The sequence below is a fragment of the Numida meleagris genome, chromosome 5 (genome assembly GCF_002078875.1).
Source record: "Numida meleagris isolate 19003 breed g44 Domestic line chromosome 5, NumMel1.0, whole genome shotgun sequence".
Taxonomy (NCBI): Eukaryota; Metazoa; Chordata; class Aves; order Galliformes; family Numididae; genus Numida; species Numida meleagris.
In genome coordinates, this window is record NC_034413.1 from 43,170,902 (window position 1) to 43,198,454 (window position 27,553).

Here is a 27,553-nt window from a genome sequence, read left to right on the forward strand (position 1 = left end):
CAAGCCATTCTGTGATTCTATGATTCTATGATAAGGTGACTAACTCCTCCACTTCTACTGAAGGTCAGCATCCAGCCTGCTCCAGGTCTTTTAAAAGCACCTTGTCTAAATTACCAGATATTTATTCATCAAGCCACTTTTTGACAATGAGGTGCCTGAGAAATAATTGACAATGGAAATGGCTGTTATCTATGAGTTAGTAAAGCTTTGTTTTCCTATTCCTGAGCACCAAGTACTGATGTGTTTGTCTTTTGTGGTCATTATATGTATAACTACTCTGGGTAAAATCAAGCTAAAGTTTCTGTTATTCAAGATTTGGGGTTTTTTTTCCTTCTTGTTTTATCTTGTAATTATCCAAGATTATGACTCCTTATATCCATATTTGTATTTTATTTTATTTATACAGCTCCCAGAATAACAGGGAATTGGTAGACACTGCTGGTCCATTGGCACATTTTCATTGCACAAAAACATGGAAGAATATAAAACAGAGTACAAGGGCTCTGCAGTTATACTTCTAATAATCTGTTTCTGGTATGGATAGGAGCAATTACATTTGAGTAACACTGGGCACAGAATGAGTGATAAGCAATAGATCATCAAAGCCTAGGGTGTTAAAACCAGTGGATCAGACTGGAAAGAATGGCTTATGCTAGTGTTAGTCTATTCTTCTTTCAGTTTTTACCAGATTCAAATGAACGGCACAGATACTGGAGGTGGAGAGGAATGGCAGGCAGAGCAGGAAAACCTTAGCCGGTCATTTAAACCACGCTTGAAACTTTGGCCTTAATATTTGCTGAGTGCGTAAAAGGCAAAGGTGCCACTGAGTAAGGAAGGATTCTTTTTATGTGCTTTTGCAAAAAAAAAAATATATATATATATAGTGTATATATATAGATGTATATATATATATATATATATAAACAACAATAAGAGAATTGGTAAAGTCAATTCTTTTTAATGTTCCCAGGAATGAAAAGGGAGCAATTTGAATTCTGTCAGTCTGCTAAGCAATACATTTCTCCTTTTATCGTTGGTTAAACTGTGTTTGTGGGCTCCTGTCGAATCTTATCTTTTTTTTCAAGTGTCAGTGTATCCAACTAATATGGTATAGGTAACTAGGATTATCAGTGTGTAAGGCATGTTAGTGTTAGTTAAAAAAGAAATCTGGGAGATTAAACATAGATCTTTCTAAATTTTAGCTGTGCTTCCTAAATCAGCAAAAGTTCTCATAAGAAATGTAGGGAAAAATAAATCTCAGTATAAATTCCCTTATTTTCTATATTTACGATTTTCCTCATGGTGATGTTGATATTATATATTGGTGAAAGGACTGAACATGAACTCAGCTATAAGCATATGCTCATTCGGTACACGTTATTCTTCATGTATATTAAAAAGTCAGCTCCAGTCTCTCTTACGACAAAGTCATGGGCCTTGGCATAGTCCAGTCTTTTGTAAAACTCCACCATTCAAACTACAACTAGATGGAGCACAGAGCTGCTTAGAGCAGTCACTCACGTAAGCGTATATTTTCAGTCCCTTCTTCTTGGGAAATGGAAGAATTTTTCTTCATAGTTTAAAATGTTGACATTGGCATAAGTTCAGGATGAAAACTGCAGCACAAAGGGGAGATGTTTCATAAAGTTAGGAGTGACTGAAAATAGGGAGCTACAATGATAACTACTGTTCAACATTAATTATAGAAGCTGTTACCAGGTATATTCTATAAATATCCACTCTCTTCTCCAGAAGTAACAAGAGCACTTCCCTGTGATCCTGTTATCACACTGAAACAGGAATTCTCATAGTTTTGTATTTTGATACAGAGATTTGTTTCATGGAAAACAAATGGAGGGAGCATTTGCAACTGTACAGACCAGAGAAGCCTTTTCTGTTCATGACTGCACTGTATTTCTGAAGTAGAAGCATGGCGATGTTTTATTTTCTTGACCTCCTTGCAGTCACCAGAACTGAGAGCAGGCATCTTTCCTAGACCTCTTACCTACAGCAGAACAAAGATTGGGAACCTCTGCACACACGTCAATGGTTTACGGGCTGGTTCGGCCTGGTTCCATGACTAGTGGGGTAGAGGGACTGTCATGGTTTTGTGATTTTCGGTTATTGGTATTCCACATCATAACATCATGTAGTGGATATACCTGGTTCTCAGAAGAGAAGGACTACTACAGTCCCCACAGTACTTTGCTCCTCTGTTACCATTTCCAGCCGGAGGGAAAAGATAAAAGCTCGCAGTATAAAAACTTGCGGATCACGAGACCTCGTCCCTTTTCCGCCCGTCTCTTGTCTTGGCAGCACCTCGCTCTCCAGCCGTCTTATCGTCGGTAGTAGAGTAAGGCCTACCTTGATTTTGGGACATTCTCTCTCTCTGTATTGGATTTATCAGCTTAAATTGTAATTATATTGTATTATAGTGTGTTGTTTTGCATTCCGATATCTTATTTAGTAAATTAGTTTGTTTCTCCTCAGATTGTTGCCACTGTTCTTTGCTCTCAGGGCCATCTCCTTACCCTTTTTCCCTTTTCCCTTTTCCCAGGGCGTGGACCCGTGGGTCCCCCATCCCCTTCGTCACGGAATCGGGCCTAACGCCCATAAACCGTTGACAGGGACCCACGGACCGACGCCCCAGGAAAGGGAAAAGGGAAAAAGGGTAGGGAGATGGGTCTAAGAACAGAACAGCAGCAACGATCTGAGGAGAAACAAGCTAACTTACTAAATAAGATATTGGAATGCAAAATAACACAATATAATACAATATAATTACAATTTAAGCTAATAAATCCAATAAAATGAGAGAGAGTGTCCAAAGTTAAGATAGGTCTTACTCTAATACCAATGGTGAGATGGCTGGGGAGCGAGATGCTGCCGGGACGAGAGATGGGACGAGAAGAATAAGCAGGTCTCGTGATATGTGAGTTTTTATCTTTCCCTCTGATCAGAAAATGGTAACAAGGCAGCAAAGTCCCCTGGGGAATGTAGTAGTTCTTCTCTTCTGAGAATCAGGTACATACACGACATGATGTTATGTTGTGGAATATCAATAACCAAAAATCATAAAACCATGACAACACATTTAAATAATGTCAAATTTCTGTCACTACATCATGCAGTACTTGAACGTTCAGTTGTCACACGTGGCTTTAAGAAATTCATATTAGGGATTTGAAGTTCCTGTTCTTTTTACCAGTGTAGGCCATAGGGCACATTTCTTCTCTTTGATGATGAGATTGCTGCAGTAAGCCTCCATAGCAAACTCTCACAGTAATAAATACCATAATGATTGTTTTTGTTAATCTTGGTGGGAATTTTTCCAGTAGAAATTTCCAGCAAGTAAAAAATATCCCATGTAAAACACCCATACAAAACTCCTGCATAACAGAACTTCTCATGGTAATTCATTGAGGTGACACCTTAGGGTATTTCAAAGGTGCTTCCAAAGTCCCAACTCTCCCCACATGTAGGGAGTCAAACATTTTCTATCTGCTAAGGGTCACTGTTTTTCCTACAAGTTTATGCTTGTATGCATGAAATAACTATTGTTATTGTTTCACTGTGATTTTATTTATTAGTCTGGAAAACACAGCAGACAATTTGTGATGATGTCAGCCAATATCATATATGAAAATTTTAACCAAAATATGTTTCAGACTGCTACTGTAAGAAGGTTGTGATGGCAATGTGTCATCTTCACAATAAAGCTCCTTCTCACAGTTCTTGGAGCATAAATGGTCACTTCACTCAATTAATTTCAGAAATGAGGAAACTAATGTTTTGTTTGCTCTTGTCTTGTATTTGCAGGTAATCTAAGCAGAGCATAGTGGAAAAGTTTTTAGCAAAATGAAAACTCCTTTAGATATTGGCAAATGCAGTTTACAAAGCGTGAAAGAAGAAATACTACGCTTACAGCGGGATTTCATGATATAATCCCTGGTGAGACAATCTGATTTAAATTATTTAATAGCTACCCTATATTGGACATTTAATAGAAGTGCTATAGTCTGGATGTTGAGTACGTTCCCATTTTTCCTCCTTTCTATATAATCCATTCAGTATGATATATGTTGGTTGTAAATATCTTAATATCTTTACACCCATGGAAAAACTTCCATAAGAGTGATTGATCTAAAAACTGATAACCATTTCAGCCCAAAGACATGTTCATTCCCTTCCCCCATCGTAAAAGCCTTAAATTATCTTCCTTCACTAGTGTAAGTGCAGTGACTCCCATTGAGTTGGAGCATCCTATTTGAAAAAGTCATAATTAAATAGGAGAAAAAGGTGAATCCTTCTCACATTGCACTCTAAAAATGTCAAGAGATATTTCTGAACAGCTCGTAATTGGTATTCCACATATTTCCTATGTCAAAAGTTTATGACTAGCATAAAGCTCTCTGTAGTAAATTTTTTCCAGAACTTAAATCATAGTTTTGAAGCATAATAGCATAAACACAAGGTCTGTTTTTTTACTATTTGTTCTACTCTGACATAATATAAGAAAAATAAATAAATAAAAAGGAAGGATATTAACAGATCCACAAAAAGTCAGCAGGAATTACCTCATAAGCCTCTTTATATCTTTAAAAAGTTTTCTTCTCAAAGAGCATCTGTTTTACTGGGGAAACGTTAATAGTAATGTAATTTATTCATGATCGGAGAAAGCTGCAACACTAGGATGTTGGACACCATCTCCCTGATCACTATCAAAAACCTCATTTAGAGATCAAAGCATGTGCATACACTTTAAGCTTAAATACCAAGCAAAAATAAGGTTAATTGCCAAATCAGACTTCTCATGAGGTGGGAAGCTGTATCAGGACTCAGCCATTTCAATTTTATGGGGGGTTTGCTTTTTAAGTGATTCATCAGAGCAGCATTTTCAGTTCACATGATGGAGTAGTGATCTGTTGAGATGTCCATAAGTGGCCATTTGTCAGACAGAAAAGCTCATCGCTTTTTGCTACAACAGTGAATATATGGACTGAAAGTATTAGAACCCCCAAAATACAGCATTTTTGAAACATCAGTGAAGGAATACTAAGATTGTAGAGAACTGTCATGATGATTTCCTTCTCCCTTTTCTAACCGCTATTCTTTTATGTAAAGAAATATACGATTTCTTTTTCTAAAGTGAGTTAGCAAGAAGGTACTTGATAGCAAGGTTTCATAGGAGTTTTCTAAGGAATTTTACTTTTTAGAGCATTTCCATAAACTTAGAATAAACTAAAATTAGAATTACTGTATACTACCAGCATTATCCCCCTCAACAATATTCTGAATCTATGCATGTTCTGATTTGTCCCTACACAGACTTCTTTTTTTAACTTTAGGATATAGATCCATGAAGGAAAACATTAGCAATTCCTCCTCAGGGTAAATATGGTTCTTCAAAGAAGGAGCAGTTTATTCCCATAAGTACAGAGCTGACTCAAACAAATCCTGTAAACGATAAGCTGAAAAGAAGGAAGCATTTAACCTTGCAGAAGTAAGGTTTCATTGCTCCAACACTGAGAAATTATGCTGAGTAGTCTGGAGCTCCATCTCCTGGCGCTTGTCAAATAACTACAATAATTTCCAAGTGTCTCCTAACGTATACACACTCGCCTCAGAGCACCCAAGCTTTGTTGCAGGGGCAATTGCAAAATTCCTCACTCTGCAACAAGTCTAGCATTAGGCATGTAACTCCTGTGGGCAGAGAAATGCATATTCACTGCATGCTTTTCTGTCTCTCTCCAGCCCCAAAGGGTACCTCTGTCCTCCAGCTCCTTCAGGGGGGCTAGGCTGAAACAGCACGGTCCAGCTTTCAGTGAAAATCATGCAAACTTCAGCATATTGCCCTACTCATGAGTTTTTGAGTAAGGTGAAGACTGAAATTACATAAAAGCACTGTGCAAAATAGAATATAAATTGCATGTTCTGATACATTTGTGCTGCTCTCCAATTGTGAGACGTGGAAGGAAGGTCATTTGGGGTCAGAGTACAGTATGGGAAATAACCATATGAATTTCTCAGTTAAACTGGAAGCTTTTCATTTAAATTGTTTTGATTTTTTTCTGCATATATATAAATAGGTATGTCTGTGTATATATATAATTATACATACAAATTTTACAGAGGTGTTAAAAAGTGGTTGTTACTTCATGAAATACAACAGCCAAAGGAAATACCATACAGCTAGGTGTCCTAAATGTACAATAAACAAGTGAATGTAATACACGAGAGAATAGATAAATCTGGGTTAGGATGCTAGTTTGGAACTATGCATTTCGTTGTCACCATGGGAGGATAATGTATTTTGTCTGTGCATCAGCCACAAAAATATCCATAATAGGAAAGATGCCACCAATAATATATTTCAGGAATATTTCTGTAAAAAGAACATTAGCACCATTATGAATGTTAATTATTTTATTAGAATCTTAGTCTTTACTTTTGCTGGTAAAAAATACCCATTCTTATTCTACCTGTATTAATTTTTATCCATGAATAGATTCAGAAGTCAACATCCCATCATTTCTTGAGATCATTCTATATAGGTCACTCTGAAAGTAATGCCCACTATTTATTTCCTTAGAATAAGGAAATAAATGCATACATGAAAATCTGCAAGGCCATCCAGAACATGGCTTGTCTTTCAGGTCACTTTTGCCACACCGAAGTGCATGACCACAGTGCATTACTTTTGGAGCAGACCTCATAAGACTAATTTAGAATGTTTTCACCTCTATTTAAGTATTTAAAAGTAAATAAGTGGTTTTATTCAGCCAATCAAAAACACCGTAACTAAAATGCATTGCTACCTCAGTTGGATCATTAATTTCATACACTAGCTTCATTGTACATAAATATAGGCTCTTTATCAGCACTGTCAGCACAAGCATAGTCAATTTAATAGTTAAGTTTACAGCTGATCCATTTTTACTTTATTTCTTCATCATTTGAAGGCTAACAGGATCACAGGGAAATCTAAATCTATTTGAGAGGGAAGAACTCTCATGAAACAAAGAGAACATATAATACGGGACAGTGTTTTTTGGGGAATGAGCGGTAACTGTGATCTGCATTTAAGTAAATCATTTGTGCATTTTTTGAGAAGTGTCCATTGCTCTCCCCAGTTCACCAGTGCAGTCTCATTAAATATTTTTGTGAGTTTTAATCACTATTATTTTCATCTCCTCATTGGTGCAAAGTCCTTAATCATTCAGCAGTTATCTACAGAGCACATCCAGCTTCCAGACAAGCAACATGAAGGAGAACAAATAAAATACGATGGGGAATATGAAGGAGAAAGAATAAAAGAATGGAAAATTTATATTAAAGAGCTTTCACATTTTTTTTCCAAGAATAGTAGTAGTATATGCTCATATCTACTCTTAAGTTTAATCACATGTAGTCTTGATCCTAAAAAGATAGATAAGAATTTATTTGGTACTATGCACTGCCTTGTTTGTGAATCATTCTGCACCAAATTCCAGTAATATATGTCCATCCTCCTGTAGGGAGCAGAAAATACTAGAAATCACTCACATTATGTATGGGGCGATTCTCTTAGAAACTATTATTGCTACTCAAATTATTGCAGATTCTTATTACAAGGCACATGCCTGATCAATAGCCTGCTTTTATTAGTTCTCTTACCAACATTCCAATATATTATACATGACTGATGGAACTTAAAACAGTTAAAACAGGAATAATGCAGAAAACTTTCAAAGCATTGGTTTAAGTGGAAGCTTCAAGTAGCTGTTCTTTTCTGCTCTTTTTCTTGCAGCAGTCTAAAAATATTTTAATGAGCTCTGGCCTTAAGTTCAGACTCTGACAGCATGAGTAGACACAAACACATAATAATTCTTTAAGACCTGTTTGTAATTCCACTGCAGTGTTTCTTGGGGCTTTTGTCTCTGTGACTTTATGTGGATCACACTCTTCCATAGTACCCACAAATGAAAGTGAAAGAGCATGATGACTTGTCTGCATCAGGCTTATTACCAAGCCTGTAACATTTTTTTAATAATAATATAATATTTTAATAATATATAAATTTTATAATTATCACACAGCCAAATCATTTTTGCCCATTGGTGCAGCCTGTAGAGAACAAGAGGTTTCAGATTTCCAGCTGGAGATTTCCCACAAGAATGCAATCAGCTGGACCCACACCTGGTTGCCTAATATGCTAAAAAAGAGAGAAAGGAGAGCAGAAGGGTGGTTCAGGTCTTTTGTAGATTGAAGGTCTGTTGGCTGGAGTTAGCATAAAGAGGATGGAACACTAAAACTTCTTGGTAGGCTTAGTGTGAGGCTGTGGGGATTTTATGCCACTTAGAAAATGCTTGCTGTGGTGGATTCATATTATCTTAAAAGAGTGGTAAACTTGCAAATACTCCGAGTTTTAAGAATCAAAATAGTTCTTCTGAGTCAAGCATTCTGTAAGCTATGTTTTAGCTGTTCAAACTTGATTGCTGATCTGGTGCTCTAGTAATGTTGTACTTGGTTTCTGGGAAATTCATGCTAATGCTTACCATCATAGCTTGTACTTATAGATCCACTGAGATTGTTACAATCGTGACCTTTTAAATATGAGCTAATGCTTCAAAAACTCTGGCCTAAGACTTTTTAGGAATTTGTGATTCTGGAGCCTTGTAGTAATGCAAACCCAATACAAAAACAAACAGCACAGGCTGAATGAGGCTATAATTTTGCTGAATTTAGGATAAAAAAAAAAATCTTCTTTACTATGATCTAAATCCTTAAGTGCACTCCTTATCATTCTGGTGCTTACTTTTGTGTTGAAGATTTTCAGCTTCATATCATTATCAATTTCAATAGCATGCTTTTACTTTGTCACATAATTAATGGAAATATTGGCTGAGATAGAATGTTGGTCAATCCCTTTACTAATAACATCTTTGCAACATAATTACTACCGCTTTATATGACTTATCATTAGGTACCCATTAGCTAGAAGCTTAACTTTCTTGCTATTCTTGTGATGTTCTTCAGCTTAACCCAGAGAGTCTCATGAGATACATACCAGCTGTGTTAGCAGACTATAAACAAATAAGGTCTACAGTTCTGCACAAGCCCACAGAGTAATTCTTTTCACCAAGGAAAGGCGGTAGCACGTTTTGCCACAACTGACACGATGTGCTTTATCTGTTGAATTTCTGTGACATATGTTCTCTTATCTTCCAAACTACTTTAAACCTTATCCTTATGGTGTATTGAATTTGACTTACCGAACCGTGCATGACTAACTGTAAAACAAGAGCTGGTTAGTACTCATACAACTGTGCTATGGCAAGTCCTACAAGTGCTGTCAAATGATGGATATGTATGCATAGCTGAACAGAAACTCTCACTGAGTTACAGTACTTCTTAACTTTAACAAACTCATTGTGAAGACATTAGCTTGTGGGATTTGACCAGATAGCTAGAAAGAGTTAGTTTTATCTGCTACCCACGCTTTGGAAATAGCTGTTGCTTTTAAGCCTGTTCTTGTGCACGATAGCATACTAACAGAGCGCTTTTTCTAAGGAACACCAACACAACGTCCTAACCAAAAAAGAAGTAACATTTACTACAAGCAATGGCCTTGTTTAAGATAAGATGGCTGACAAGGAAACTGCGGAACCAGACTACAGCACAGCTGGCATACTGTGTAACCTTAGGCATGCTACAGCTCTGGGGCCTCAGTTTCCCCATTGCTGTTTAACAGTGGGCATGCAGAGTGTTCAAGATATGCTTTGAGATTAATGCTAGTTCATTATTAAGGCAACTATTACTAACTGTTCTATTAGAGAACAGTGGCTTGATATTTCCCAAAACCTTGAAGTGAAACTGATTAAAATCTCATGGGTGGTCTCAAGCCAGCCATGCAAAGAGGATGCATGAATGATGGATGCAGTTCATGCACCCACTCAGCCAGGTTGGTGCCTTTCTTCTCCAGACAGTATCTCCAAGTCTTTTCTTAGTTATAAAGTCAAATCTCCTTCACTAAGTTTTCCTAGAGCTTAGCAAACTATGGCAGGACTCATTCTCAGATATATCCATATCCACATATATCTATTCATATAAATAACTTTCCAGATGTAAGCCTCCAATGTCATATTTGGAGAAAACCAAGAGTTTCCACTAACTATGCGGTACCCTTGCAAGTTTAACATGACAACTTTCTGTTGTGTTTTTTCTTGATCCTGTTAAATTGGCCTTTTTAAGACTAAGGGCTTGTGAGCTTTGCATGTTAAAGGCTAAACTCTTGTTATAGTGAAACTGATATTTTTAAGGCTTGACAGAGATTGAAGGTAAATTGAAAAGAATGCCATGAAGTCCTTGTGCAAGTTGTTCACCTTGTAGAGCTCTAGGCTGAGAGAGCTCAAATGCCACTCTACATAACAAGCTCAAAAACACTAATTTAAATAGCAAGTGCAAACTCCACTTGGGAGCCTCAGTGAGGTATTTGCGCATTGCGCAGCCTAAACTCCCAAACAACATTATCTGAAGAAAAAAAAAAAAAGAGTAATTTCTTTTTTTTTAAGTGGTAATTCAGGGCCCAAGTCTCAAAAGCATTTGAACATTTCAAGGACTATTGCTGTACCAAAATGTTCTTAACTACAAGTATTACATTTTAAAAGGGACTGAGCACTTTTTTCAAATTCAAATTATTAGCTTAAAGTCTCACAAGAATAATAAAACTATGTATGAGTATTTTTGTCACTTCAACTTTAGCAGAAAATATATTTGTGCTTTAAAGCTGAAAAGCTAATGCTTGCAGACAAGTTATGTAGAAGATGTCTCAACACCAACCTAGAGGCTCAGAAGGGATGTGGAAGAACAAAATCTATAGCTCCTATATCTAATACTGATCAAATAAAAATATTTGGGACAGCATAACTGTTCATGGGGGAAAGATTCAACATGGACTAATAAATAGAAAGACATTACATCCAGTCAATGAAGTTGTTTAGTACAAATCTTTAAGTGAAATGTCACAGAAGTACAGCTATATATTTTCTGATTATTATAACTTTCTAAGGTATGTTAAAATGCTGTGGTTAAAATTCAGTGGAAGCATTTGCAGCTGGTATGAACATGTCTGTATTCAAAACCTTTTTTGTAGTTTTAGAAAAGAAAATTCATTTTCAAGAAAATGAAAGAATATTTGTGTTTGGGTTTTTTTTTTTTTGCAAAATGGCATTGTGTTTTGAAAGGAAATATTTCTTAATTTATCAATAATGCTTTTTAGTTTAATGGTAGAATTAAAGATATTTTACCCAATCACAATCAATTTTAAAGATTAGTAGTTCACCAAAATAGGCAAGGTGCTAATTCTATTTCTTTAAAATGAGGAAAAATATATGCTGGAAATAAATGTTGTGTCTTTTACAATGACAAATTTTACAAGTCTCTCTTCTAAGTATACTGAGCTCAGTATTTTCCTAGTTTTAAAAGATTTTCTTTCATTTTGAGAGAGATTTTAACATCTTTTTTTAGAGCAGAGTGGTACTTTTATTCAAGAACTAGGTCATAATAAGAAAAAGAGTAGAGATCAGCAGTAAAATCTTCAGAGCTACCTTAGTTCTCATGAAGATTTTTAGAAGTACTTAGGTTAAAAAGGCGTCTAAATACCATTTTCTAGAATATCACTAAATTAGAACTAGGTGTTTCCTCTTTAGCTATTGTAAAGATGATGATCTGTGCAAGAAAAATATGCAGAGGTAATGAAAGTTTATGGCTTAAAGTCCAAGTAGTACGTGAAGCATAAAGTGTCTGGTTTCAAACTCAGCTGCAATATCATGCATGTTTTCCCTTAACAGTTTTTCAAGCTACTTTTAAGACAAGTTCTACAATTCACATACAATCAAAGCTTCCATTCAGTCACTAGGAACTTTGTCCACTTGCAGAAGTACAAGCTGCAGCACTTCACCCTAAGAATTTCATGTAGCTCTAATGATTCATTCTTGGATGTTTATTTGGATGTCTATTAGTCTCAGCTGATGAATGCAAAAACTGTTGAGTGAAAAGCTGTTTTTCTTTACCTTAGCACACAATTATTTAACTGAAAAGCTCAAAGAGATTGCGTCTAATTACAATGCTTCTTTAAAAGTATTTAAGTGTTATTAAATATCATTTGAAACAAACTTACAGACCTCCTGAAGTGCTGCTAAAATGCGAAATTCTGTATTTATGTTAGTACTTACAATGGATGTCCTTACTGAACAAACCCTTACAAAATCTGTTTAATATAAAGGATCGAGCTGTTTCCTGTAAAACAGAACAAGACTGAAGAACTTATAAGCACAGAAAACATGTGCCTCTGCTTAGGGTAGGATTACTGATTGAAAATTAAAATAAGTGACACACGTTTACAAACTAGCAGTTGAGAATACTATTGCTGAATGGTATTTAAGGGGAAAGCCTCTATTAACACTAGAAATAGATGGCTATTTAGTTGTCTATTAGAGAAATAAAAACAATTATCGCTAGCTACAACAACACTCATTTCATTTGTCATTTAGCACCCTCAAATACTGTCCTCAAACTACTTTTCTTGGTCATAAGAAAATATCACAGGTATCTTGGCTGTGGTCCGGTGTGTTGCTCACCTGTTTTTCGGGGGTTACTTATTCTCCAGAATGTGCTTGCATTGGCCTGTAGAGGACAGAAGCAGTGAATATCGCTCATCAGAAATTCCTGCCAAGCCAAGTACCTGACACCATCAGGAAAGGTATCTTTGGAGGGTAATGTGGCTTGTCAGATTCTATTTGGTCAAAGGCACATAAGAACTTTGATTAAAAAAGGTGGAGATGTAGGCAGAATTATGAATGATAAGGGCCAGGTACTCGTCCAGCAAATTCATATACGACAAAGAAAGTGTGGTATGGTAGAGCTGCTCAGCTGTTGAGCTTGAGCAGGAACAATAGAATTCTGACTTACAGTTCCTGGCCTCTCTCCTCTATGGCTTAGGCACATAATAATCATCCTTGCTGAACTATTAAAGATTTTCAGTCTTTCACAGATATGTGTCATTAACAAAACTTGTTAGATTATTTTCTCACTAAGTCTCTGAACTGATCAGTTAAACTCTTCCTGCTCTTAAATTTCAAAACTACATGTCATTATTATTGATTTGTTCTTTCTCTCTTTTTCACTTTGGTGTTTCTGTTATTGAACTTTCTTGCACTGTGATTCTATCGCTGCTTCTTCTCTGCTTTCTGTTTCTCAGTCTTCCAGGGAGAAGGTCTCCATCATCTTCAATCCCAGTGGAGGTTGTATACCTGGCTGCCTCCACAGTCACTAAATGCTATCGTTGTATCAAACAGGGATGGAAGAGCTGTAGATGAGGAAGAAAGGCAGAAATGCTGCAGGGCAGCTTGTCATGAGTACTTCCAGTTAATGTTAATTAGCCATAAACCTTAAGCATAAGACTGCTCAGCCTAGGGGTGGGCTGTTGGCTTCTTCCTTAACATCTCTTGTCTTATTGTCAGCTTTTTAAAGTAATGATTAAACTGTGAAACCTGAGTATGCAACCTCTTTAACAAATTGTATCCTTGATTCAGTTTGCTCCACACTGCCTTTTTCGATTTATTTCTTCTGTAGAAGGTGAAAGATTGCCGGTTTGCTCCATGCTCTACCAGAATCAGAATATCAGGCTCTGCCATGCACTCAGGCTCATTCATATGGTTCTGGCTTGTTCCTTCAAACCAGAAAAGCAATTATAAGTCACAGCACTCAGAATTTACTTGGTCTCTCTGTAGACACAGTCATAGAGAGCCAAACTCTGGATAGCTTCATGAGCCTTCATAAGCAGGATTTGTATGAGGGATGTTTATATCAGAATTAGGGAGAGGACCCTGGGCCACCACCTCTGCAGCAAGCCTTGCCCTCAAGCAACAGGCAGTGCTCTCACTCCACACACACAAGATTTCTGAATCATGCAGTTTCCCCTGATAGAATGTTCACAATACAAAGAAACACAAAGGAATAAGTATCTCATCTGGAACTTTTAGAGTTACTTTTTCCAGTTAAGTAATGACACAGTGGAAATACAGGTGTTCAACGCCAGCTTGGGGGGGCCTTGGCAGCCTGATCTGTTGTGTGTTAACTAGCCCACGGTAGGGGGATTGGAACTGAAAGGGCTTTGTGACCCTTCCAAACTAAGCCATTCTGTGATTCTGTTATGATTCTGTGATCTTTGCTGGGAGACTAAGGTAAAAATAATGAAAGTTGTAGCCAGTCTGGGGGTCCTAAAAGCGGACAGATATGGAGCTGTTGGAGAGGGTCCAGAGGAACGAATGAAGTTGATCAGAGGGCAGGAGCACCTCCTCTACGAAGACAGGCTGAGGGAGCTGGGCTTGCTCAGCCTGTAGAAGAGAAGGCTGCGAAGCAACGTCCTTGCAGCCTTCCAGTATTTAAAAGGGGATATAAAAAGGAGAGGAATCAACTTTTTACTAGGGTAGATGGTGATAGGACAAGGGGGAATGGTTTTAAGCTCAAGGAGGCAAGGTTTAGATTGGATGTCAGGGAAAGTTCTTTACCAAAAGAGTGGTGAGGTGCTGGAACAGGCTGCCCAGAGAGGCTGTGGATGTTCTATCCCTGGAGGCGTTCAAGACCAGGCTGGATGGGGCCCTGGGCAACCTGGTCTAGTACCAGATCTGGAAGTTGGTGGCCCTGCCTGTAGCAGAGGGGTTGGAAATCAATGATCCTTGGAGTCCCTTGCAATCCAAGCCATTCTATGATTCTTTGATTCAGTGCATGAGGTTGTCATCCATCTTAGTCACCTCAGCACATATGTTATGGTTCTAGTCATAAGCAGCAGTAAAATGTAATAATACTTGGATCTAGGACTTTACAACACTGATTTAAAAGTAAAATTCCTTAACATGTGGCCTAATTGTAAATTCACCATCATGATTTCCCAATCTTGTTACTGTATCACTAGACCACAGGGAGAGCTTCTTTAAATAAAACAAGAAAAAAAAAAAAAAAGTGGAACAAGAAACAACATTTGCAGCCTTCCATCTTCAGAAATGTGTCTTGGACTAAAAAAAAAGTTAATTTTAGTAATATCTGCATAACGTTTTCCAAGTAAATTATTAGCCTCCAGCTCACAGTTGTCAGATAGGTGAAGGGCAGTTGGTGTTAAGGTAGCTCTGTGGCAGGTGTGGTGAAGAAACAGCTGTCATATTCAAATCACAATTGCATTCCGTTTTTCCATCTCAAAAAAAACTATCTAGATACATTAATACTCTTCATTAAAAATTAGTGGCTGTTAGTTTTCAAAAGATACATCAAGGATTGCATGTAGTGTCGCAAAAGTTCAGGAGCATGGGGATGTGACTTCAGTGATTTCTTCACAAAATTGACCTTGCTGATTCCTTTCTTATTGACTCTCAGCCCTGCCTTCAATGCAAAAGGTCTCAGGGATGAGAATAATGAAAAAACCTAACCTAATCACAGCACCGGCGTCTCTTCAGACTGCTACAGCGAAGGGGCTGTAAGAGGGGATTGTGGCCAACTCCACAACACAGTGCACAAGAAGAAGAGCAGTGTAGCAATGGGAGCAATCGGAGTTCTGGCCCCTGCTGCGAGACCTAACCAGGGCTAGCAGCAGCCATCAAAATCTCTGCAAGGGCACCCAGCAGGAGAATGGCAACAGCTCTTAAACCCTCCACAGGACATTAGAGATGAGTACTAAAAAATACTAGAAAATCACACAGGAGTACTTAAATATTACTTGATCATTAACATAGTAATTACATCAGTGCTGCTCCTGCCTGATGCCATAATTTAAGAGGTTTCACTGTTTTCATTATAATCAGTAGCAGTTATTTCCTGTGGTTCATTGCCCATAAAATGTTCACCATGAAAAAATAAAATAGAGGAAGAGACTTTGCCATGACGACAATTAACATTCACCATGGAGTTTGTGCATCCCTGAGCTGCAAATCAGTCTGGTGTGTGTTTCATCAGGCTTCAGGGGGCCACACAAGGCACATTTCTCCCTGAAAGCTTTTAATAGAGGCTTTTAACTAAGATTTTTATTGGAACCTTTTCTTAAGAAAAGGGCATTCCTGAAGTGCTTCCTCATTACTCCATCCTAGAGAGTCCGAAGTGGTCTCCTGAAAGAGGGGAGGTTATTATTTTAGTATTGAAAGTAAGCTATTTTGCAGTCAACTTTGGGAACATCCCACAGCGTAAACTATCATGAAGCAGATGCAAATCCCTCACGTGATTTGATTTGATGAGTGCTGTAGAGAGGAAAGCATCATTCCTTTAAATGGCCACAAAAGGAAAGACCATAAGAGTTTTGTTTAGCACTGTAAGAGTTGTGTTTAGCATTATCAAAGCGGTTCAAAGACTGGGAAAGAAAATCACAGCAACAAAAAGGGGCTTACTTTTCTAGGGGTAGAGATGCAGCTGGGAAGAACTTGAACTTAAGTATGACAGAAATCTTCAGGTTAACAGATACCAGTGGGATTAAATATACGTGTCTATAATAACCATTCTGTTGCGGAACCACTGAAACTTATGATGTGCACCTTGTCAGCAGCTGTATATTTACTCAGTGTATCTCATTCACCTACTCACTAATGTCTACTCTTTCTGCCAGCCATGTCCTAGTGTGAAATTAAGCACGCACACTTGTAGAGGGAAAGTAGTTAAACAGTCAGAATATTTGAAATCTTAAGGATGATGGTTGATTCTACAATGTAGAAAATAATTACAGAAAATGAGTCTAGAAGAAGATTCAAGAGATATTCCATCCCCGTTACTTCCTGAGGGAAGGTTCTGCTTTGCTTGTAACATTTCCTACTGTTGCTTGTTAATTTGCTCTTCTAAATACCAAGAGAAAAAACAAAGAAGAAAAAATAAAAGGAGGTGGCCCTTCATTTCACCAATATTTTAAAGAGGCCCTACATTTACTATATTCTGTGGAAAATACAGTCATGCTTCCACAATATTGTATAATCTAGCTTGCAAAATACATTTCCTATGAATACTGTAATGTTTTGACCTAAGAAGGATATAGGAAGCAAACTCTGCAAAATCAAGCTCTGCTGCCATTAAAATGAAACTTCAGGAAAGTTATAAAATGTGAATTCATCTCACAAGCTCTCACAGACTGTGCAAATGGGAATGTAAATGATGGTTCCTATCTACCAAGTAGACGGCATGATTAATTAATGCATTACAAAAGAAAAAAGTTTGACATTTAAAGCAAGATTGGGTGACTTTCAGTGTATTAAGTTTTATGGTTTTGATCTGAACTGGGCAAAGAATTATAACATTCAATCAACATGAACAGTTTGTATTGATCTGCATAGAAAATTGGAAAAAAAAGATATATGGTCTCACTATAAGTTTTTTTTCCTGGTTTTATTTGCTTTGCAAGAGAGCAATATTTTTCTAAGCATAGATTGAGTGCAATGACTCCATAAAATGGCCCAGGAGGTTTCTATAGCACTATTAGAAGTGTGTTCTCTCTGCTCAGAAGCCAGTGAGCAATATTGCTGAGGAAATGAAGTCCCCTGGTATGTTATTCCCACAGTGGACATGACAAACCAGCAGTTGAAATTCACTTGAAAAAATTCCAGGCTGTGGTGGCTACTATAAAAGTAGTGCAGTGAATTTTTCCCTTTAAACATTGCTTGCCAAATGAAAGAATCCTTGAGAAATTAAGCACTATGACACATAGTTTGGTTTTTTTTGTTTTTTTTTTTCCTTTTTTACTTTCTGTGCTTGAGCTTTCCATGAACACGTTGTGATTGCCTTGACTTCATGTGTTAACTGAGAGGAGCTGTTGGACTGAGTGCAGATAAGGGCTCTAGTGCACAAGGAGATAATATGGGAGATAGCTGTGACGCAGGGTATAGCTCCTCCTCTGCTCTCTTCACTCACATAAGGTGGGGAAGACATGCAAAGTGTGTTCTCTTGCCCATCTGTGGGGTGCAGCAGGTAAGGTTGCCTCAGCAGCCTGGGTTGCTTTCATCTCCTGCGAAGAGGGTTTCAGTGACTAGAAGATTGAGTTAGCAAGGAGTGATGAGCCAAGTATGCCACAAATGCTAACCTGCCCTCCACAGAAAGATCAAGCTGGTGAGATCGAACAGACCATTGATGTGATACACTTTGAACAAGAGTGAATGGAAACCTCTCTGAGAAAACAGAGGTGTCTCCTCCGAAATTAATCCATTCCATCAAACTGCTGTAACTGAGAAGACAGTTTGTCCCCAGCTGTTTAACTTTGCCACATTTTGTACCACCTGCAATGACATTTCATTACTATGGAGTGACAGCAGCAAAACTACCATGCAGCTATCAGCAGGAAAGGAAATTAGTGATGATTATGATTAACAAAACAGCTCTGGCTCAGCCAATGCCAAGAGAAGACAGCCTCTAAAGGAATCAAATAGTGGAAGTATCGGGAATGTAATATCAGCACCACCCCGTGGATCTCTTGATCTGCTTCATCCCTGTTTGGGTCAAAAGGAGTCAGTTGCGGGCAGAAGGAAGAGCACTGTTTCTTTCTGGATTTTCTCTGGTCCTCTTTCATGTGGCTGATACTGAAAACTCAGCCTGGTTTCCTCCCCACCTGAATGATGTCCAAAACACTATTCAGAAAAGCTGTGAGGTTCTGTGGGACTCACGGCATTCCCTAGTGAATGCTTTGCTTGTCAGCAGCCCATATTCTGTACTGTCTTCATGTCTGCAGCTTTTAAAACTGTACCCAAAGGGCAATGCAATCTGATAGCAAGTTAAAGGGAACACGACTGAAATTTAATCCTGCATAATTCATAGATTTTATAGATTTCCCTGTTGTGTTCATCTGATTCAATTAATTGGAAAATGGGAATAGTGGAAGAAGAAAACCTCACCTGTAAAAGTCAATGTTGGCAACAAGTTCTGTTGTAACTAGAGTGGTTTGGCTCTGCAAAGCAGCACATATGCAACTCTTATTTTAGTGGAGTGTTACTTAACATAGCAAATTAAGAAAAAAAAGGAGAGACCAGCTTCATATCCTTATAGTATAACTTTCTGTTGCAGCAACAACTGAAGTCATTTCAAGAAAAATGATGAATTCTTATAAAACTAATAAATGTCATTCAAGAAGATGCATATGATGAACCAACAAATGAAGCTCTCTCTGCTTCCCCCTGTAAAGATGCAATCTTTACAGTTAAAGCAGTCAAAAATAGACTGATCTTCCATGCCAAATATTTTTATTAATGAAAAGAGGAAAAGTTCCTGTATACATAGATCACTGAAACAAATGAGAGCATTCTTTCATTTCCTTCTCACATTAGCAAGTCACCCAAGGATTTGATAAATTTGTGTAGGAAATTCTCTTAGTCTTTGACTGCATTTTTTGGCTTTTCAGAAAATAGCAACATAGACGTAACTAATAGCTGTGAGTTAATACCCCCCAAAATGACTATACTTTGATTGACTTGTATAATGAAAATCTAAATAATAATTTTATCCAAAATATATACCAAATTTTAGGATGTGCGTGACCATCTGCGGTATGGAGTGTTGATCCAACCTCCGTGCTGAATGATTGAACCATAAGAAGAAACATTAATTCCAACAAAAGATCTACTTGTGCAAATCCTCACAAATGAGAGGACACTTAAAGCCAAGGCAAATCATATCGTTTGTCCAGTTATCTCAGCAAGCTGTCCTGGAGAAGATCTATCCAGGTCACTAATTCAAAGGAAAAAGCAATTAAACAGTGGACAACTGAGATCCCAGAGCACTTCTCATGGTAAAAAGCAGAGAAGAGCATAGCAAGTCATTTCTGTAAAAGTTCCAGTTACTAAAGTTACTTTCTTTCTGCACTTTGATTTACTTTGGACTCGAGTGACTTCAGACTTTCTTAGAGAATGTTTTGCAGGCAGGATTGAGGGTTTTCTTCCCACAAGGAAAGAATGAGAAGGTTTCTCTGTAGGAGGCTGTCGGACTGAGTGATTAGTTTAATACTGCTGAGACTTTATTGTAATATTAATGGAGTGTTATGATGCCTAAGGTCTTGGATAAGCATCATTTATTATTTTAAACCTAAGTAAATAAATTCAGGAGTCATAGGAGAGGCTTCTTGCTTGATCTTATCAGCAGTGTGGCATAACTGCAGCCAAAATTATGTATTCTACTTATTTAAGAAACTACATATGTTGAAACTCAATTTTTATTTACACAGCCGGGAAAACATCAAGAGGATGAAACTTGTCACCAAAGTGTATATTGACACTCTACTTGTTTTGCATGAGAGTAAAGAAGGGATTTAAACCACTACATGGGAAATGAAAGTATCACTTCTCCTTGATTAATAGGTAGATTACTGAGTCAATGTTATGAATCTTTTTTGCACAGCAAGTCCTATCAAAATCAGAAGCATCCTTCTCATTTTACTTGTTTTAAGTATTTAGGTTTTAAATTCTAGTAAAATAAATTCACAGTCAAACTAGAAAAATAAATCCAGCTCAATGATTGCATATTTTTTTTATTTTTTTTTTCTAACTTTAGATTTATGGAGAAAGGATTATTGTTTTTCCCACTGCTGTAGATATTTCTTCCTCATTATTTTTTTTTTTCACTGTTAGCATGAAACATCTGGCTAGCAGCTAGCTACCCACTGTCACATATTAAATGCAATTTAAACACCTAGGGGGCATTTGAGTTTGGCTGTAAGTAAGCAATTGGTAATGCAGCTGGTGAATACTTTCCATTCTCTATTTGCCAGAAGCATGCATTTTAGGGAGGAAATCTGACCCTTCATCATGACAGGAAAAGTATAGCAATAATGAAGGTTGAAGTAGTATTGCAATTAATTTTGTCATAGAACTGATTGTTACTAAATTTCATATTAGTTATGGTCAGGGAAATAGCTTTTGTACAACCATTCCTAAAGCTTACTCAGTCTAGTCCCATCTCAAAACCAGACAAATCCAAGGAAAAAGCGTGGATGCATATGTGCTAAACAGGAATTTGAAAATATTCTAAAAATTATGTTCCCTGCAGCTCTATTCTATGCATTTTTTTTCATTAAGCTTATTATAGAGTATCTCAGCCTGTCCTTCAAGGAGAGTATCCTGTTGAATGGCTGTCAAAGGACAAAACAAGAACCAACAGATCTGAGCTGCAGAGATTTACATGTGATCTGATGGTGTGATCTACGTCAGTTTAGCTGAATTGTGCAAGCTCCCCAGTGGAAATTTAAACAGGTATGTTTTCTCCTATTTACCACCATCCCTTTAAATTAATGCAATTCCTGTCTTTAAGTGAGGCCTTTCCTTCTATTTTCTTCTTTCAATCTTCTCATCATCTGAGAACGTGGCTATCATGAGAATTTTCCATGCAATGTAGCTATGCTATGGATAAAGAGCTATAGAGCACTTCAGGGTACACTTCCCTTTACTGACTGAATTATTCAGCTTCTTTACAGAAACTTAAAATAAATAGGTAAATAAAAATGAATGCTTTTTTCTCTTCTCCCATCACTCCCTCTATGTATTTCATGCTGCTAGGAGTGCCACACTCTTGCACTGTACATGCAGTGCTATGTCTACGGTGAGATCAGGCTTTCTATTATGCCTAAAAGTTATACTTTCAGTAATTACTTTACACATCCATGCATACAGTGATCTAGCTAGCTGAAACCCATTTCTGATTAGGACTTTTTTTTCCTTGCTTTAATAGAAAGAGGCAAGGAAGCAGCTTTAGACTTACTTTCAGAAATGAGTCTTTCTTATCAGGAATTAGTGTTCTGTTGCATTTCACCAACAGAGTCATTAAGGTTTGATGAAGATGAGAAGCAACAACGCAGCCAGATGTGCCATGCATTTACAGGTGGTCTGTGTTTTCCATTTGGAATATGTTGGTGTGAAAACTCATTCTTCATTATCAGATTTGAATGACTCAGGTTTAGCCATGCTCCAAAGGCAGAATGAAGTTGGAGCCTTTCAAAATTTTCCCTGCCACTGGGCCAAACCTGTTACTAAAGTACATTCACTGCAGTAGTTGCAGATGTTTGCATTTGCACAGAATGAGGAAATACCTCTTTCATGCAAAACAAGAATTCATCCAGCACCAGTGTATTAAGCTGTAACTCCAGCCCATGGCCTGCACTGCTGAGAAGCATTATGGGAGCACCAGGCTGAGGAGAGAAGACAGACATTTGAACCAGCTCCTGTAGAAGCTCAGCCAAGAGAAAAGCAGCTAAGGCACACTTCCCTTCAAATTGCAAACAGGGCAAATGTTTCTGACAGTGCTTCACATGCAGTTCAGAATCACTGATTCACTCCATTCCTTTTGGTAAACGGAGATCTCGAAAAAAATGGCCTTATCCTCAATGTAATTAAGCCAAACCCACAATACTCTCAGTTTTCAAAGAGTGAGGTACTGGATTTTCCTAAAGCAGAAATGATTCATTATCCAGGAATAGTATCATGGTGTCCATTTACCTGAGGCTTACAGAGGCATATAATATTGTGTGCAAAGAAGCCAAGAACCAATGCTTTAGTTACCCTCTATGCTAATTTTCTTTTAAATTTCATTTGCAACCTTTTCTGCTTTGCAGGGAAGTATGTGTCAACAGACCAGAATTAAAAAGGTGACAAACTGTGAAGAATTAAAACTTCTAATTTAACAGATGAGCAACTGCAAATAACAGAATCTCAGACAAACACTATTTTAATGAAAGGTGACATGCCAGAGATAAGAGGGTTTTTTTCCTCTCTCTTCAGCAGGTAACCACAAATTAGTTTAGGAAACCATACAATAATACTGTGAATGCAGTAACAAATTCATATCCTGTGCTGTTAGTTTTGTTTGCTTGTTTGCTTTCTGAAACCATATATGACATTTCTTTTGTAATGGTATATTTTCTTCATACTAGAAGTGTCAACATTTGTTCATGTCTGGAATAGCTCTCATTCTTATTACTCTCAGGTCTAAGGCTTATTTTTCTTCTCCTCCATAGAGCTTTACATTTTAGTACAGAGTGGTGGAGAGTGGCAGGTAGGCACTACAGCAGATTTCTGAAGTTTTCTAGCATTTTGAGATACTTCACAGGTACAGTAGTGGTTAGATATTTGTTGGCCACTTGCTTGTAATGAAATTTTCCAGAGCAATGTGAATCAGAAGGAAAACTAAACAGGTATGAAGCACTCTGAAAGGGCAATTCTGCTGGTCAGCGTCACTTGGCTACCTCTCTAAGGATCACATTGAAATAAGTTTTCAGATATATGCAATTAAACTCAAATGAGTACAAAGGCTAAATAACTTCAAATTAGCAACATACTAAGTTTATTACACAGCAAATGATCATGCATTGTCATACATAAGATCCTGAAAATCACTCCTTTTGTCCTACTGTACTTTAGAATGTAAAGCATGACAAGAGGAGTTTTTTGTAAGTTATAATTTCATGAAGAAAATAACCAACAACTTGATGCAAGATCCAGAGAATGAGATTTCCAACTCTATGACAGCTTACTAGGTGTCTTCAAGGTGTCACAGTCAGCCCTCAGCATCACTTCCAGCTGCAGTCCTGAATGTATGGTGTAAATGCCCCTCGTCAGCATGCCCCAAGATAATTATCTACCTACTCTCTACTCATGTGCTTGAAAATAATCTTTAATTTATTTTCATGTCTATGGCAGATGCCACAGTAAATCAACCAGTGGGAGTCTCGTATGCTCCTCTGCCCCACTGGGTATTAATGAGTTTTTCATTTAAATTTCATTAGGGAATGATTTCATGAATTCAGTATATGGGACTTATGGTTTAAATTGTTTAGAAGTGGCACTTTGGCTCTGCAAATGTAAAGTATATATGACAGTGGGGTATGTTTGGCTACATAACACTCCTGTGATTAATTGGTCTATATTTTATGTAATAATTTGAATCTAAAGCAAATGCCACAACTTGCATTTTTCCACCCTGAAAAATAGCATGAACTAGCTATGCCTTTCTAGACTGCAAGTAAATTTAATCATAAGTGAGTCCGGTTTATGTATGTTTGGGGAAGAAGGACTTTCCCCCTCAGCAATATCCTATAATAAATAATGGAACTGGAAGGTCGTTTTGCTTAGATTATACATGGCAATTGAAAGACTATCAAGTAATAGGAAGTAAATATTTGAAATTGTTAGAAAAATTAGCTCAGATGGACAGTCCAGTGTGGGGAAAGGCAAATGAACACTTGCAGTTTCACCTGAAATTAAATGAAAGCCATGCCATTCATTTCATATCATGGTTGAAATTAATACGTATATTTATCACTACAGCTAGGTACAGTGGTCTGGATTGTTCTTTTCTTGTTCTGCCTTGGTACAAATGCAAACAAGAACAAGATGAATACTGTCCCTAATATTTACCATCAAAAAAAAAAAGAGAATTAATATTTTTGATGAGAACATGAGGACATCCTAAAAACATTTTCATTAGCAAAATAGGCAAATTTTTTTGCACAGTGGGAAAATTAATGTCAGGTTTGGGGAGGTTTCATGCAGTGGGGAAATCTGACAAATATAAGACCTTTGATTATTTGTGAGGAGTTTGTTCCAGGTTGGAGGTGGGAATAGCACGGCAGAAAGCATTAATGTTCTTATTTGAGACTTCAGCAAAAAGATAAAGAAGATCGGCATCATAGGCTAGAAAAAATAGCTGGTGGGATGGAGACAGGTAGCAAAGTGCAAGGTAACAAAGACAAGTGAACATCATTTTTTTAAAAATTAGGGAAATAGAACCGAGATAAATACAGCACAAGAAGATGTTGAGAAGCAGGTTGCTCGGCAGCACGTAGCTACTGATTTACTAATGATTTATGATGTAATGATGTAATCCCTAGATACGTGGAATGTGGTGTTTCCAGGGTGTTCTAGTATATTCCAGCATATCCATAGTATTCTGTATCCATAGTGTTGTAGTTAACAACATATCCCATATATGGAGATAACTCAGGCAACGATATTGTTAGCGCGCGCGTTGCATAGAGCTTGTATCCCTGGACCCTGTATCCCTGGAAGCATATATGCTATATAAGATGGTGTGTTGCTACAATAAAATTGGACGCATCTCATATTGAGTTGATCTTGCGTTCCCCACGCAAGTACCGGTAGGGCAACCCTTTTGGGGGAACTTGGGGCGTTCCCCAACAAGAAGAGGCATTATCAAAGGGGCAAGACAAGGAAGCAATATTTGCAGCTACATTTAGGTAGATAAGAGCTGGTAAAATTTGGATTCTTTGAGTCAGATGAAGGACCTGGAAACAGACGAATCAGGAGTTAAAGTACATGCTGAAATTACTATGGGTTAATGAATTATTGAAGTAAATGTGACGGAGAAGGAAGAAAGAGCAGTAGCTGGAGAGCTGGGCAAGGGCAAGAAAGATTTGTTGGGTGGGAAAGAGAGTGAGAGTAAAATGATACTTGCATTATAAAGAGACAAAATGAGATGATTATGGAAATGTGGGTGGAATATGACCAGGAAATATCATGGGGTGGGCCAAAGGGAGGAGTGATTTCTCTGTATTTCTATCAGCTTCAGCCTTGATCCTACACTTGAAATCAGTCCTATTGCAGTGAAAGAGAATGTTGACCCTGTATTGAAAAGACAAATGTAAATCGAAGCAAATATCCAGTTAATAAAAGCATGAAAGGCAGCAGTTCCGCCCCTTAAGCAATATTTTAGCACAGTGGGTGTAGTAAGGGCTGTCCCTGCTCTGCCACAGTGACCACTCAGCTCCAGACTGAGGGGGATTCACGAGGGGAAGGGATCTGAAGTGGCTCATTGCATGCCCCCTACATGTTGTGCAAGAACTGCTCCCATTATATTTATTACTTTTGAAATAAAAAGATGTTTAAATTGAACAACTTGCCTGAGCAAATGCAGTATATGTTACCTGTTCTCATGAGGATTGCTGTTTACTTTTCAAGCTATCTGATTTTGCTGCAGATGCTTCTTCGAATCTGCCTGTGGATGTGTTCAGCAGTTTCCTTTCCAGAATATTTCTTCTCTAGTCAATCCTGTAGATCTTTTCAAGTGAGTGATTGAGACTTTTCATATGTTTTCACTGTCTCATAAGACTCTCTCCTAAATCACTACTAAAGTAGAAATATATATTCCAGTCTATATAGAAAACCCTGAATCCTGATCTTATCTGTACCAAACTCCCACTCACCTCAAAAGTCAGATCCTGCAGCAAGGGTGTCCTGGTTCCCCTGCCCCTAATAGGGAAGCATCTCTTTTGATCAAGCCTTTCCTTAAGAAATAAGCTATGAACAGTTAGAAAAAGTATGATCTGTTTGAAAGAGGAAACAATAGATGGGCAACTTGTTGCAGCTTCTTCCAGTGGTACAATATATTAAACGATAACCCTGAGTTCTAATTCAACAGTGACAAAATGTGGGGTATAAATGATTTATAAATTAAAGCATTCATTCAAATTAACAAAAATACTGATGGTATGATAGAGAACCATCTGTACTGTGCCATCTGGCAGGTAGAAGGACAAATAAAAATCAAATAAGATCATTAATAATTTTTCAGGGAGTACTTAAATTTTTCAGTAAATTAGATTTACGGAGATCATTACCGTTTTTAAGCAGGAACATACTGTTGCTATTATTTATGCGTAAGATGCAGACTTAACCTGGAACATGTCACCTAATTAACATAAGTAACACTTAAGTATTTCTGCAGTATTTTATGAAACTTTTTGATCATTTGTTATTTAGCAAATTTAGAAGCCTGAAGATGGTCGCAGAATGGTTCCCAAGCACCTAACTCTCTCAATTTCAATAGGACTTCAACACCGAATTGGAGCGCTATTACCATTTAAACTAGGTGTGAAACTCCAAAACTCTGAGGATAGAAGACAAGGGAGGCTTTAAGTCATACAGGTCATGAGGAGAGATCTTTGGGAGGTTCCAGGGTACCCCTGCAAGCAAGCAGGATCTTGCTATACAAAATATCTCCTAAAAACTAGCTCTGCACACTGTAGCTAAAAATAGGAAGTCCCATCACTTTGATAAAGTAGCCCTCAAGAAATGTAAACAGGGCAGCCAGGCTCCACCTCTGCAGGTTTCCTAAAAATAGAGCTGTGGGAGGAAACCAAGAAACATTATTTGCATGCACCTGCAGAAGGCGAGACTGAAAGACCGGTCTGACCATTTCCAGCCCAGCCCCTTTACCTGGTTCAGCAAGATAGTACAAGCAAAAAGTATAAATACTTCTTTGAGGAATAAGCAAGTTTGTGATTTTCTGTGTTAGCCATTAACATGAGATTTCTATTGATTCCATTTTTCCATAACTGATACATCATAAGTGTTCCAAGAGATTTTCCGAACTCTTCCTTAACCACATACCTTCATATTCCTGTGTAAACAATCCACTTCCATTTTGTTTACACACATTAAGCAGTTTGATACCGTTCTTGTCTCCCAGACAAACCACATTTCAGTCTTTTAACTCTCTCTTTTATGTAAAACCCTCCAACTATAGTAATGATTCTGTGGCTGACCTTTGAACTCCATTC

At 37.6% G+C, this 27,553-nt stretch overlaps 1 long non-coding RNA gene across 1 annotated transcript in view; it reads left to right on the forward strand.

Annotated features, from left to right (window-relative positions):
• The window catches only part of LOC110400098, a 232,430-nt gene that overhangs the window by 95,589 nt on the left and 109,288 nt on the right, over positions 1 to 27,553 (forward strand). Inside the window, exons 4-7 of the long non-coding RNA XR_002439629.1 lie at positions 3,820 to 3,951; positions 21,063 to 21,236; positions 22,592 to 22,760; positions 25,972 to 26,058. This is a non-coding gene — a long non-coding RNA (uncharacterized LOC110400098). The remainder of the gene's footprint in view (positions 1 to 3,819; positions 3,952 to 21,062; positions 21,237 to 22,591; positions 22,761 to 25,971; positions 26,059 to 27,553) is intronic.